Source organism: Hyla sarda, chromosome 7 (assembly GCF_029499605.1).
Source record: "Hyla sarda isolate aHylSar1 chromosome 7, aHylSar1.hap1, whole genome shotgun sequence".
NCBI lineage: Eukaryota > Metazoa > Chordata > Amphibia > Anura > Hylidae > Hyla > Hyla sarda.
The window spans coordinates 117,385,965-117,401,673 of NC_079195.1; positions in this window are offsets into that span (position 1 = coordinate 117,385,965).

The window sequence follows — 15,709 nt, forward strand, 5'->3', positions numbered from 1 at the left end:
GGTCTTCCATCTGCTCCACAGCTGGCAAGGTACTTCTTGCTACATATCTTTCGTGTACATGGTCTTTCACAGCATATCATTTTGGATCGGGAAGTCCAGTTTGTTTCTAAGTTCTGGCGAGCACTTTGCATCCATCTTGACATCAATCTGGACTTCTCCTCGACCTACCACCCTCAGTCCAATGGTCAAGTTAATCAAATTCGAGAGACTTATCTTCGTCATTTTGTTTCAGCTCGCCAGGATGATTGGGTCGACCTTCTCCCTTGGGCAGATTTCTCAGATAACAATAAAGATTCTGAGTCTACGAGGTCTTCTCCCTTTTTTGTTGTTTACGGACTCTATCTCGGTTCTCCTCTTCCATTGCCTGTTTCTTCCGTTGTGCCACCTGTTGATGAGAGTATGCGTGACTTCGCTTTCATTTTGCAACACACTCGACAGTCTTTATCTCGAGCTTCCTCACGTATGAAGGTACAGGCTGATAAGAAGACCTCCTCTGTACTTCTCTCCTGGTGACAAGGTTTGGCTTTCCTCGAAATATATTCGCTTTAAGATACCCTGCAACAAGCTTGGCCCCTGCTACCTTGGTCCTTTTCAGGTGTTGAAAAAGATTAATCTTGTCTTCCACAAACTCCATTTGCCTACTTAAGTGATTTCTCAATACTAGCCTCTGAGCCCTTGACAAAGCCGATTCAATCGGCGAAACGTCGGAGAGGCTACATTGCGGACTTTTAACTAGCAGTGTGTAATCTAACATCAATATAGATAATAACTGCAGGGCAGAAAGCTAGAATATGGTCTCCCTCCATGATCACTATACATTTAGAGAAGCTGTGTAGTGAATTTGGCATTCAATGGAAGTGAGATCTGCACTCCTTACCAGTACAATAATGCTCAAGCACAATATTAGTGCCATACTGTGTTTTTAATAGTTTGTGTTTTTGCGTAATATACTCTACGGAGTTTAATAAACTTTAGCTTTTGAAAGTATAAGTGGAGGAATCTTTAGTTTAGGGTTATCCCTGAGGGGTTCCCTCAGGTTTGTGTTACACAGGTACACTTTAACTCCACTCCTCCTATTAGTTCTTAATAATGAAGATCTCTGGCCATTTCTCTGCACTGAACCTTCTGCAAGAACAGTCAGAAAAAGCTGAATTTCCTTTTCTGACATTTACTAGCACTGTTTGATATGGGATGCAGTGTGTGGTTTTCTGTAAATGTATCACATGTAGTAGGATTAGATACACCCGCAGCATACATTACAAGTGTCAAACATAATAGGCACCAATTAAATTTACACATGATAGGCTTACATACAGTAGTTCTACACAGGATGGCTTAGATACACTAATATCTTTATATAAAGCATTAGGTACATAAGCGTAATATGTGATGGAGTTTGATACAGTAGTATCACATGTGACTGGCTTAGATACACTATTGTAACACATGATTAGCATAGACTCTAAAATAAAACAGGATAGCTCATCACACATAATAATCTGAGATATATGAATCATCCATGATAATTTCTGATGAGGTGGCTAAAATACACTACAGGATAGTAAATAGACCTAGAGGAATTGCCAATTAAAGTGTACCTGACTTTAGCAAAACTTTTTATATAATGTAGATAACAACGTTATATGTATATTTGTAATAGACAACGTTTAAAAAATGTATATTAGGACAAGCAGGGCTCTGTGCACTGAGGACAAGCAGGGCTCTGTGCAGTGAGGACAAGCAGGGTTCTGTGCAGTTATGACAAGCAGGGCTCTGTACACTGAGGACAAGCAGGGCTCTGTGCACTGAGGACAAGCAGGGCTTTGGGCAGTGAGGACAAGCAGGGCTCTGTACACTGAGGACAAGCGGGGCTCTGTCAACTGAGGACAAGCAGGTACACTGAAGACAAGCGGGGCTCTGTCAACTGAGGACAAGCGGGGCTCTGTACACTGAGGAAAAGCAGGGCTCTGTATACTGAGGACAAGCAGGGCTCTGTATACTGAGGACAAGCAGGGCTCTGTACACTGAGGACAAGAAGGGCTCTGTACACTGAGGACAAGCAGGGCTCTGTATATTGAGGACAAGCAGGGCTCTGTGCACTGAGGACAAGCGGGGCTCTGTCAACTGAGGACAAGTGGGGCTCTGTACACTGAGGACAAGCAGGGCTCTGTACACTGAGGACAAGCAGGGCTCTGTACACAGAGGACAAGCAGGGCTCTGTATACTGAGGACAAGCAGGGCTCTGTGCACTGAGGACAAGCGGGGCTCTGTCAACTGAGGACAAGCAGGGCTCTGTGCACTGAGGACAAGCAGGGCTTTGTGCAGTGAGGACAAGCAGGGCTCTGTGCACTGAGGACAAGCGGGGCTCTGTCAACTTAGGACAAGCAGGTACATTGAAGACAAGCGGGGCTCTGTACACTGAGGAAAAGCAGGGCTCTGCAAACTGAGGACAAGCAGGGCTCTGTATACTGAGGACAAGCATGGCTCTGTACACTGAGGACAAGAAGGGCTCTGTACACTGAGGACAAGCAGAGCTCTGTATACTGAGGACAAGCAGGGCTCTGTGCACTGAGGACAAGCGGGACTCTGTCAACTGAGGACAAGTGGGGCTCTGTACACTGAGGACAAGCAGGGCTCTGTACACTGAGGACAAGCAGGGCTCTGTACACTGAGGACAAGCAGGGCTCTGTATACTGAGGACCAGCAGGCCTCTGTGCACTGAAGAAAAGCAGGGCTTTGTGCACTGAGGACAAGCAGGGCTCTGTCAACTAAGGACAAGCAGGGCTCTGTACACTGTGGACAAGCAGTGCTCTGTGCAGTGAGGACAAGCGGGGCTCTGTGCAGTGAGGACAAGCAGGGCTCTGTACACTGAGGACAAGCAGGGCTCTGTGCACTGAGGACAAGCGGGGCTCTATGCACTGAGCACAAGCAGGGCTCTGTACACTGAGGGCAGGCAGGGCTCTGTACACTGAGGACAAGCATGGCTCTGTGAACTGTGGACCAGCAGGGCTCTGTACACTGAGGATAAGCAGTGCTCTGTGCAGTGAGGACAAGCGGGGCTCTGTGCAGTGAGGACAAGTGGGGCTCTGTGCACTGAGGACAAGCAGGGCTCTGTGCACTGAGGGCAGGCAGGGTTCTGTACACTGGGGACAAGTAAGGCTCTGTGAACTGAGGACAAGCAGGGCTCTGTGCACTAAGGACAAGCAGGGCACTGTGCACTGAGGACAAGCGGGGCTCTGTCAACTGAGGACAAGCAGGTACATTGAAGACAAGCGGGGCTCTGTCAACTGAGGACAAGCGGGGCCTCTGTGCACTGAGGATAAGCAGGGCTTTGTGCATTGAGGACAAGCAGGGCTCTGTCAACTAAGGACAAGCAGGGCTCTGTACACTGTGGACAAGCAGTGCTCTGTGCAGTGAGGACAAGCGGGGCTCTGTGCAGTGAGGACAAGTGGGGCTCTGTGCACTGAGGACAGGCAGGGCTCTGTGCACTGAGTGCAGGCAGGGCTCTGTGCACTGAGGACAAGCCAGACTCTGTACACTGAGGACAAGCAGGGCTCTGTATACTGAGGACAAGCAGGGTTCTGTGCACTGAGGACAAGCATGGCTCTGAACACTGAGGACAAGCAGTGCTCTGTGCAGTGGGACAAGCGGGGCTCTGTGCACTGAGGACAAGCGGGGCTCTCTGCACTGAGGACAAGCAGGGCTCTGTGCACTTAGGACAAGCATGGCTCTGTGCACTGAGGACAAGCGGGGCTCTGTCAACGGAGGACAAGCAGGGCTCTGTACACTGAGGACAAGCAGGGCTCTGTACACTGAGGACAAGCAGGGCTCTGTACACTGAGGACAAGCAGGGCTCTGTATACTGAGGACAAGCAGGGCTTTGTGCAGTGAGGACAAGCAGGGCTCTGTGCACTGAGGACAAGCGGGGCTCTGTCAACTGAGGACAAGCAGGGCTCTGTGCACTGAGGACAAGCAGGGCTTTGTGCAGTGAGGACAAGCAGGGCTCTGTGCAGTGAGGACAAGCAGGGCTCTGTACAATGAGGACAAGCAGGGCTCTGTGCACTGAGGACAAGCGGGGCTCTATGCACTGAGCGCAAGCAGGGCTCTGTACACTGAGGGCAGGCAGGGCTCTGTACACTGAGGACAAGCAGGGCTCTGTGAACTGTGGACAAGCAGGGCTCCCTACACTGAGGACAAGCAGTGCTCTGTGCAGTGAGGACAAGCGGGGCTCTGTGCAGTGAGGACAAGCAGGGCTCTGTGCACTGAGGGCAGGCAAGGTTCTGTACACTGGGGACAAGCAAGGCTCTGTGAACTGAGGACAAGCAGGGCTCTGTGCACTGAGGACAAGCAGGGTTCTGTACACTGAGAACAAGCAGGGCTCTGTACACTGTTGACAATCAAGGCTCTGTGCACTGAGGACAAGCGGGGATCTGTCCACTGAGGACAAGCAGGGCTCTGTACACTGAGGATATGCAGGGCAAATTTACATATAATGGTATTACCTACATTATATAAAAAAGTTTTTGCAAACAACATGTACACTTTAATAGCCAATGTGGTCCAACTTTTTACTGACTTTGGTAGGTACCAACTCTCACAGACAGACACACACACCCACCCACCACTGACTTTAATATACAATAATTACTAAGGCAGAAATGTATGCAGAACTATGGGGTTAGAAGCTAAATTGTGTCCCCAACAGTCCTAGTAGAGTCATGCCTGAGGAAAGTACTATAACTTGCCTCATTGATGTAGTGGCCCTGAGTGAGATAGGAGGGTGGGAAAACCTTGATTTTACCTTTCAAGAATAGTGTAGATCCTCTAAAGCACATGGACCCTCTAGAGGAGGCAGACAGGCTCAGGATGCATGCACACAGTCCAAGCTTTCTCCCTACATAGCACTTTCTTAGACCTCTCCCCAAGTTTTCCATTTTGGTATTTCTGCTCCTATAGGTGGAATTTCCCTCACAACTGACAGTGAACAGCAGTTTTTTGAGGTAGGTTCATTTTTGGCAAATGAAATGATTTATAAATGTTAGAAATCACATGGATACATGTTCATAAATGTTTTTAAAACTACGACATGTCTCTGCAATGTTTGTCCTTCTCAACACAAACTCACCATCCTGTTGCCCTAACAGTGTCATCCTGCTGCTGCCCGTAATACTGTGCTTGCTGTGCTGCCAGCATTCCCAAATGCAGTACTGAAAATAGATAATTTATCAGTCCAGAATTTAGCTGAAAGACTTCAGCAATATGAGTCTTTTCACATTCAGTCAGTATTAGTCCAGACCTTGACTCAGAGGTTGCAAGATCAGGAGCAGTTAGATCAGAGCTTGCTAGCCAGAATTCAGAAGCTGGAGTCTGCCCAAACTCAGGTGTCATTTGTTCCTATTTCAGCTCCTGTGGAGCCAAAAGTTACTCTCCCTGACCGATTTCCTGGTGACCCCAAGATGTTCAAATTGTACTTCAGATTAAGGCCTTACACATCTGCTACTGAGGTCAAAAGACTGGGTATTATTATGTCTCTTTTGCAAGGGGGTCCCAAGGAATGGGTATTTTCCCTTGGTCCCGATGCTCCGGAGTTGTCCTCAGTGGATGCTTTATTTGCGGGATTGGGTCTCTTGTACGCTCAACCAGAAGGCGTTGCATACGCTGAGAGTCAACTGCATACATTAAAGCAAGGTCGCAGACCATTAGAGGAGTACTGTGCGGATTTTAGAAAGTGGTGTGTGGCCTCCAACTGGAATACTCCAGCCTTGATTTGTCAGTTCAGACTAGGGTTATCTGACACCTTAACTCCTTAACGACGCAGGACGTATATTTACATCCTGCATCATATCGCGTCGGTCCCGGCGCTCATCAACGGCCGGGACCCGCGGCTAATACCACACATCGCCGATCGCGGCGATGTCTGGTATTAACCCCTTAGAAGCGGCGGTCAAAGCTGACCGCCGCTTCTAAAGTGAAACTGAAAGTGACCCGGCTGCTCAGTCAGGCTGTTCGGATCGGACACCGGGATCGGACACCGGGAGGGCCCTTACCTGCCTCCTCGGTGTCCGATCGACGAATGACTGCTCCGTGCCTGAGATCCAGGCAGGAGCAGTCAAGCGCCGATAATGCTGATCACAGGCGTGTTAATACACGCCTGTGATCAGCATAAGAGATCAGTGTGTGCAGTGTTATAGGTCCCTATGGGACCTATAACACTGCAAAAAAAAAGTAAAAAAAAAGTGTTAATAAAGGTCATTTAACCCCTTCCCTAATAAAAGTTTGAATCACCCCCCTTTTCCCATAAAAAAAATAAAACTGTGTAAAAAAAATTCCAAAGTCCAAAAAAGCGTATTTTGGTCACTTTTTATACCATTAAAAAAATGAATAAAAAGTGATCAAAAAGTCCAATCAAAACAAAAATCATACCGATAAAAACTTCAGATCACGGCGCAAAAAATTAGTCCTCATACCGCCCTGTACATGGAAAAATAATAAAGTTCGAGGGGTCAGAAGATGACATTTTTAAACGTATACATTTTCCTGCATGTAGTTATGATTTTTTCCAGAAGTGCGACAAAATCAAACCTATATAAGTAGGGTATAATTTTAACCATATGGACCTACAGAATAATGATAAGGTGTAATTTTTACCGAAATATGCACTGCCTAGAAACGGAAGCCGGCAAAATTTACAAAATGGCGGGGTTTTTTTTCGATTTCGTCGCACAATGATTTTTTTTTCCGTTTCGCCGTGCATTTTTGGGTAAAATGACTAATGTCACTGCAAAGTAGAATTGGCGACGCAAAAAATAAGCCAAAATATGGATTTTTAGGTGGAAAATTGAAAGGGTTATGATTTTTAAAAGGTAAGGAGGAAAAAACGAAAGTGCAAAAACGGAAAAACCCTGAGTCCTTAAGGGGTTAAAGGACATGCTTGTTACTTATCCCTCTCCTGACACCATTGACCAAGCCATGACTTTAGCTGTGCGTTTGGATAGACATTTGCGAGAATGCGAACGGGAGTGTTCTTCATCCTCGGTCTCTCCTTTTCTGCTTGTTTCCTCTCCTGTCTCTAAATCTGTGCCAGAGGATGAACCTATGCAGATAGGGTCCATTCGTACCCCGGAAGAACGCAGGAGGTTTCGTGAACTCTATGGCCTGTGTTTTTACTGTGGAGAGGACACTCATTTCATCGGATCCTGTATTAAGTGTCCGCGTCCAAGTGGCAATCGGGGAGGCCACTTGGGTTCACAGGTTTGTCAAGTCCCTCAGAGAACTACACCTGGCAAAGTTCTTCTGGGGGCATTGTTTCACCTTCAGTGCAAACTGATGTTATACCTGAAACGGTCTTAGAACCAGTTTTTCAGCAGCATATGACTAAATCTGTGCGTTGTGATATCTTAAGAAATAAATGTTTGGAGAAGAATCATGTGGATTTGGAGTCTGAAAAGAGTGAAGATGATTGTGAGGACATCAATGAGTGGTGTGACATTGAGGATGAGGATACTGATGTAGAAATGTATGATTCCTTCATACCTCTTTACTCTCAGGTTGTGAAGGGTCCAGTGGCCCCTCCTAAAAGGGGGGGGGGGGTTACTGTCAGAATCTGTGGGGTTAAACGGTTCTGACAGCTCTCTCTGTTTTGATCTGGTTTGGGCTACGCCCAGCTGTCTGGACTGGTCAGCGGACCTTGATGTGAGCACCTGGTCTAGGCCTATATAAGATGGCAGTCTACTCCAAGTCCTTGCCTGCTATAGAGCTCGGTGTACTCCTACCGTGTTTCTCCGAAAATAAGCCCTAGTGTCACAAAAAACACACTAGGGCTTATTTTCAGGGTAGGGCTTATTTATTTACGGTATGTACATTGAACAACATGGCGGTTCCACGGTATTTAACGGTATTTACACACTCCCCCCATTATCATCATGTGATGGGCGCAGATCTGCTCCCCAATGCCCCCCCCTCCGCCGGTTTATCAGCCCAGCGCTGCGGGGGACATCGGGGGACTAATCGTATGTCACCCGCGAGCGCAGCTTCTCTCCCCCCCTGCCAAATAATTATCAGCGCTGCGCTGTACTTTGTATTCCTGTGCCCGGGCTGCAAGTATTAAAAAACAAACTTTAACTTACCTTCGTCCTCCGTTCCCCCGTTGTTAAGGAACCGGCCTCATGGTCCCTCCGCTGTTCTTCCTGGTGTTGGGACGTCTCAGAGCCTTCAGCCTATCACCGGCCGCAGCGATGTCTCGCCTCGGCCGATGATAGGCTGAGCCGACTGTCATGTAAGAAGCCGGCCTGCTTCTTACATCACAGTGGGCTCAGCCTATCATCGGCTGAGGCGAGACATTGCTGCGGCCGGTGATAGGCTGAAGGCTGTGTGACGTTCCCATCCCCAGGACCACAGCGAGAACAGCGGAGGACAGTGAGGCCGGTTCCTTAGCAATGGGGGAATGGAGGATGAAGGTAAGTTAAAGTTTGCTTTTTAATATTTGCAGCCCGGGCATTGTCTAGGTCAGTGGTCTTCAACCTGCGGACCTCCAGATGTTGCAAACATTTGCAACATCTGGAGGTCCGCAGGTTGGAGACCACTGGTCTAGGTCTTATTTTCGGGGTAGGGTTTATATTGCAGCCCACCCCGATAATCCAGCTAGGGCTTATTTTCGGGAAACACGATAGCTAGCATTAATATTGTATCTGTTATAGTTGGCATTTTGACCCTTTGGGTCCGTTCTCTGACTCTTCCCCTGGCTTAGCAAATTGGCTTATCTCTTGTAACCTCTTGGTATCGACTCAGACTGTGGGCAGCGACTTATTGTGTGTATGTTTAGTTATTTTTCTGTTAGTCTGAGTGATTCCATTCTGTGTCCCAACCTCCATCAGCATTATAGTTTATTATTTTGGTTGGACTGCCCTCACTTATTGTAAGTAGGAAATGTCACATTGGTTACGGACCCGCTACCTAGGGAAGGTACCCAAGTAGACAGGGATAGGGGAGGTGGGCGAGAATAGTGTGCACTCCTTCCCTGCCCAGACTTGACAAAAAGAACTTCCTCTGGAGCATACAGCAGCTGATAAGTACTGGAAGGATTAGGATTTTTAAATAGAAGTTATTTACAAATCTGTTTAACTTTCTGGAACCAGTTGATTAAAAAAAATGTTTTCCACTGGAGTACCCCTTTAATGTAAATCCTACATTAATAGCTGTAGGTGTGTTAGCATAAGCACATCAATGTCCAAAATCATTCAACAAGACCAAAGACATCATACATCTGTATCAAATCTTGCTTGCAGAGTGTTCATTGAAATGTGTAGAACTCAATTACATAACAAATGGCAAAATGGATGCACCATATGTATTCATGCTTCCAGTTCATAAGATTACATACCAATTAAATAATTATTAATTTGAATTAAACTTTCTAATTCCACATGACAAAGAGAAGAAAGGAAAAAAAACAATTATGTTGGCCTTAGATTAATGCGCTGTTTAATTGACAACAATTAACAGTCCAATTAGCTAAATTCACGTTAATTAACATTTTTTTCTATATTTTTTTTTCAATGAATACTTATTAAATCAACAAAAACAGGTAAAACGGATAGCTGGTAAATATGACTTTCATTAATTGCCAACTAAGAAGTGCCAAAAGGCATATGAATATTAGAATCATTTTTACATTTGCTTAAAGGTGTACTCCGGTGGAAAACGTATTATTTTTTTTTTTATCAACTGGTGCCACCAGAAAGTTAAACAGGTTGATAAATTACTTCAATAAAAAATTCTTAATCCTTCCAGTACTTATTAGCAGCTGTATACTACAGAGGAAATTCTTTTCTTTTGGGATGTATTTTCTGTCACAAACACAGTGCTCTCTGCTGACACCTCTGTCCACTTTAGGAACTGTCCAGAGCAGCGCATGTTTGCTATGGGGATTTTCTCCTGCTCTGGACAGTTACTGACATGGACAGAGGTGTCAGCAGAGAGTGCTGTGGTCGTGACAGAAAATAAATTAAAAAAGAAAAGAGTTTCCTCTGTAGTATAAAGACGCGAAAAAGTACTGGAAAGATTACATTTTTTTAATGGAAGTAATATAGAAATCTGTTTACCTTTCTGGCATTAGTTGAGTTAAAAAAAAAAAAAAAGTTTTCCACTGGAATACCCCTTTAAAGACTGCCTGTATGCAGGCAAAAGACTTGTGAATGGAGGAAAACAGCGTTCATGTGTAAACCCATTAAAACTAAACTATAGGTAAAATAGAAGGCAGTAAAAGTTTTTCTAATTTGGGACAATAAAGCTTTGTAGCAGGATCTACACGTAAAACTATAATGATACATTTGGCAAATACAGTCTTTACTCTTCCTACTACCTTCTCTGCTAGTCTACATAACTTTTAGAACTCTTGACGACTTCTCTTCCCTCCTGCAGAATTCCATTCTACAGACAGTTCAATCTTGATCTACCCAGCCTAAATCAGAAACAATTATCATTTGTCATAGGTTTTCTCCTCAATTACTATCTTGGCTATATCACCTCTACTATCTTAATGCAGCTCTACTGTCTTAAAGGGGTACTCTGTTGGAAAAATTTTTTTTTAAATAAACTGGTGCTAGAAAGTTAACCAGATTTTTAAATTACTTCTGTTGAATCTTAATCCTTCCAGTATTTATCAGCTGCTGTATACTACAGAGGAAGTTGTTTTCTGTCAGACCACAGTGCTCTCTGCTGACATCTCTGTCCATGTCAGGAACTGTCCAGAGTAGGCACAAATCCCCACAGCAATCCTCTCCTGCTCTGGACAGTTCCTGACACAGACAGAGATGTCAACAGAGAGCACTGTGGTCATACAGAAAATAACTACACAACTTCCTCAGGAGCATACAGCAGCTGATAATTACTGGAAGGATTAAGATTGATTTTTATAGAAGTAATTTACAAATCTGTGAATTCGGTTAGAAAACAGACATGGTGCACATCTACAATCTTGTATAATGATCTGATTGCTTCTCAGCATAATATCAAAAACTAACAGGTTGTTAGTATACATTTTTGATCAAAACGTACAAGCCCACTCGCCACGTCAAGGCCACCTATTCAGAGTGGGTCCCTAACGTCCCTAGCATAAAATGGCGTAGCACTGGGCGACGACCACCACCGCCGCGACTCCAGTGCCCACGGGGGGGGGAGCGACCCACTGGCAGAGCGGCCCCAATGCCACTCAAACAAGTTTATGGGCCGCACCCGCCCACAGACACAGCGCCACGGCAGCAATGGACGCCGCCCTGCACCACACCAGTGTGAACAAGGTGTAATGGCTCACTTACCATGCTCTCCCAGTCAGACTGGGAGGCTGCCAGGAATGAAATGGCCCTTGTGTGGCTAATTACCACCTATATAGAGTTGGGCTGAGGGGGTGGGGAAGAGTGCAGCACATGTTCAAAAAAAAAGGGAAGGATAGAAATCACAGTGTGAATTCGGTTAGAAAACAGACATGGCGCACATCTACAATCTTGTATGATGATCTGATTGCTTCTCAGCATAATATCAAAAACTAACAGGTTGTTAGTATACATTTTTGATCAAAAAGTACAAGCCCACTCGCCACGTCAAGGCCACCTATTCAGAGTGGGTCCCTAACTTCCCTAGCATAAAATGGCGTAGCACTGGGCGGCGACCACCACCGCAGCGACTCCAGTGCCCACGGGTGGGGGAGCGACCCACTGGCAGAGCGGCCCCAATGCCACTCAAACCAGTCTATGGGCCGCACCCGCCCGCAGACACAGCGCCACGGCAGCAACGGACGCCGCCCTGCACCACACCAGTGTGAACTAGGTGTAATGGCTCACTTACCATGCTCTCCCAGTCAGACTGGGAGGCTGCCAGGAATGAAATGACCCTTGTGTGGCTAATTACCACCTATATAGGGTTGGGCTGAGGGGGTGGAGAAGAGTGCAGCACATGTTCAAAAAAAAAAAAAAAAAAAGGGAAGTATAGAAATCACAGTGTGAATTCGGTTAGAAAACACACTGGTGTGGTGCTGTGCGGTGTCCGTTGCTGCCGTGGCGCCGTTTCTGCGGGGGGGTGCGGCCCATAGACTGGTTTGAGTGGCATTGGGGCCGCTCAGCCGGTGGGTCGTTCCCCCCTGTGGGCATTGGTGTCACGGCGGTGGTGGTCGCCGCCCGGTGCTGCGCCATTTTATGCTAGGGACGTTAGGGACCCACTCTAAATAGGTGGCCTTGACGTGGCGAGTGGGCTTGTACTTTTTGATCAAAAATGTATACTAACAACCTGTTAGTTTTTGATATTATGCTGAGAAGCAATCAGATCATTATACAAGATTGTAGATGTGCGCCATGTCTGTTTTTCTACCCGAATTCATAATTTACAAATCTGTTTAACTTTCTAGCACCAATTCATAAAAAAAAAAAATTATAATTCCACTGGAGTACCCCTTTAACAACCATGGACGAATGCGTACGTCCTGGCTCCCTGGTACTTGGGGAACAAGGACGTATGTGTACGTCCGTGGGAATTTCAGTCCCCGCCACGTGCCGGGCGGGGACCGGACCGGGGTGACTGCTGATATCTATCAGCAGGCACCCCGTCCAAATGCCCAGGGGGGTCCTGAGACCCCACCATGTCGGCAATCACACCGGCGATTCCAGGTCATACGGGTCTCTGGTGACCTGATGACCAGGAAAATAAGGGGGATCGGGGTTTTCCAAGACACACACGATCCCCCTGAAGGGATAAGAGTGAGGTGGCAGGGATGCCACCCCTCCTATCCCTGCTTTTGGTCGATCATAAGCGATCGACCAATAGCAGATCGGGGGCTGGGGGATAACAGTATGTCGCCAAATTTCCACTTACCCATCCGCAGCGGGCGGCGATCGGCAGCAGCAGAGGACGGCGATGCGGCTCCCTGAATCCTACGGAAGTCGGTAGTTGCCTAGCAACATCTGGAGGGCTCCAGTCTGAGACCACTATAGAGTGGTCTCTGAACTGTAACCCTTCAGATGTTGCAAAACTACAACTCCCAGCATGCCCAGACGGCTGTTTGTGCATGCTGGGATTTGCAGTTTTGCAATAGCTGGAGGGCTACAGTTTGGAGATTACTGTGCAGTGGTCTCTAAACTGTAGCCCTCTAGATGTTGCAAAACTGCAAATACCAGCATGCCCAAACAGCAAACAGCTGTCTCAGCATGCTGGGAGTTGTAGTTGCGCACCTCCAGCTATTGCATAACTACATCTCTCAGCATGCCCTTCTGCGATCAGTACATGCTGGGAGTTGTAGTTTTGAAACAGCTGGAGACACACTGGTTGGAAAATACCCCATACTTTTTATTTTCACAAGTGGTAAAAGGAAAAAAGCCCCCCAAATTTGTAACGCAATTTCTCCTGAGTACGGAAATACCCAATATGTGGGCGTAAAATGCTCTGCGGACGCACAACAAGGCTCAGGAGTGAGAGCACACTATGTACATTTCAGGCCTAAATTGGTGATTTGCACAGGGGTGGCTGATTTTACAGCGGTTCTGACATAAACGCAAAACAATAAATACCCACATGTGATCCCATTTTGGAAACTGCACCCTTCATGGAACGTAACAAGGGGCATAGTGACCCTTAACACTCCACAGGTGTTTGAAGAATTTTTTTTTTGCTGTTCTAGCACCAAAGGGGCTGCCTAAATGCGACATGCCCCCAAAAACCAATTCAGCAAAATTTGCTTTCTAAAAGCCAAATGTGACTGCTTCTCTTCTGAGCATTGTAGTTCGCCCGCAGAGTATTTTATGTCCTAACGTGGGGTATTTCCATACTCAGAAGAGATGGGGTTGTTACGCCGAGCGCTCCGGGTCCCTGCTCCTCCCCGGAGCACTCGCGGCGTTCCTCTCTCTGCAGCGCCCCGGTCAGACCCGCTGACCGGGAGCGCTGCACTGACTCTGCCGGCGGGGATGCGATTCGCATAGCGGGACGCGCCCGCTCGCGAATCACATCCCAAGTTACTCACCTGTCCCGGTCCCCGGCTGTCACATCCTGGCGCGCGCGGCTCCGCTCCTTAGGGCGTGCGCGCCAGCTCTCTAAGATTTAAAGGGCCAGTGCACCATTGATTGGTGCCTGGCCCAATCAGTCTGATTAGCTTCCACCTGCCCCCTGTCCATATAACCTCACTTCCCCTGCACTTCTTTACCGGATCTTGTTGCCTTAGTGCCTAGAGAAAGCTACTACTGTGTTTACCATTACTGTGTTCCTGACCTCCTGCTATTACTATTGACTACGAACCTTGCCGCCTGCCCTGACCTTCTGCTACATCTGACCTTGCTTCTGCCTAGTCCTACTGTCCCACGCCTTCTCAGCAGTCAGCGAGGTTGAGCCGTTGCTGGTGGATACGACCTGGTTGCTACCGCCGCAGCAAGACCATCCCGCTTTGCGGCGGGCTCTGGTGAAAACCAGTAGCAACCCTAGAACCGGTCCACCGACACGGTCCACGCCAATCCCTCGCTGACACAGAGGATCCACATCCAGCTAGCCAAATCATAACAGGGGTTACAAATTTTGTGGGGCATTTTCTCCCATTACCCTTTTTACAAATGGTAAATTTGGGAAAAAAGCTGCACTTTAGTGAAATTCTTTTTTCATTTACACATCCGATTTTAACGAAAAGTCATCAAACACCTGTGGGGTGTTATGGCTCACTGGACCCCTTTATACATGACTTGAGGGGTGCAGTTTCCAAAATGGTATGCCATGTGGGGGGTTTTCTGCTGTTCTGGCACCATAGGGGCTTCCTAAATGCGACATGCCCCCCAAAAACCATTTTAGCAAAATTCACTCTTCAAAATCCCATTGTGAGCCCTCTACTCTAAATCCCTTCCCTTCTGAGCCCTCTACTGTGCCTGTCGAACACTTGACATAAGGTATTTCTTTACTTGAGAAAAATTGGGTTACAAATTTTGGGGGGCTTTTTCTCCTATTTCCCCGTGTAAAAAATCATAAACTGGGTCTACAAGAACATGCGAGTGTAAAAAATTAAGATTTTGAATTTTTTCCTTCACTTTGCTGCTATTCCTGTGAAACACCTAAAGGGTTAACACACTTACTGAATGTCATTTTGAATATTTTGAGGGGTGCAGTTTTTATAATGGGATCATTTATGGGGTATTTCTAATATGAATGCCCTTCAAATCCACTTCAAAACTGAACTGGTCCCTGAATAATTCCGATTTTGAAAATTTGGTGAAAAATTTGAAAATTGCTGCTATACTTTGAAGCCCTCTAATGTCTTCCAAAAGTAAAAACATGTCAACTTTATGATGCAAACATAAAGTAGACATATTGTATATGTGAATCAATATATAATTTATTTGGAATGTCTATTTTCCTTACAAGCAGAGAGCTTCGAAGGTAGAAAAATGCTAAATGTTCAAATTTTTCATAAAATTTAGGAATTTTTCCCCCAAAAATGATGCCAGTATCGACAAAAAAGTAGAATATGTCACGAAAAAACATTCTCGAATCAGAAGAATGAAAAGTAAAAGCAAACCAGAATTATTAATGCTTAAAGTGACAGTGGTCAGATGTGCAAAAAACGCTCTGGTCCTTAAGGCCAAAATGGGCCTGGTCCTTAAGGGGTTTATGGACTTGAGATATCCTCCCATCTTATTTCTCTTGTTGACTCTCCTTAAAAAACATTTTTGCTTAACTGTTTATTTTAGTA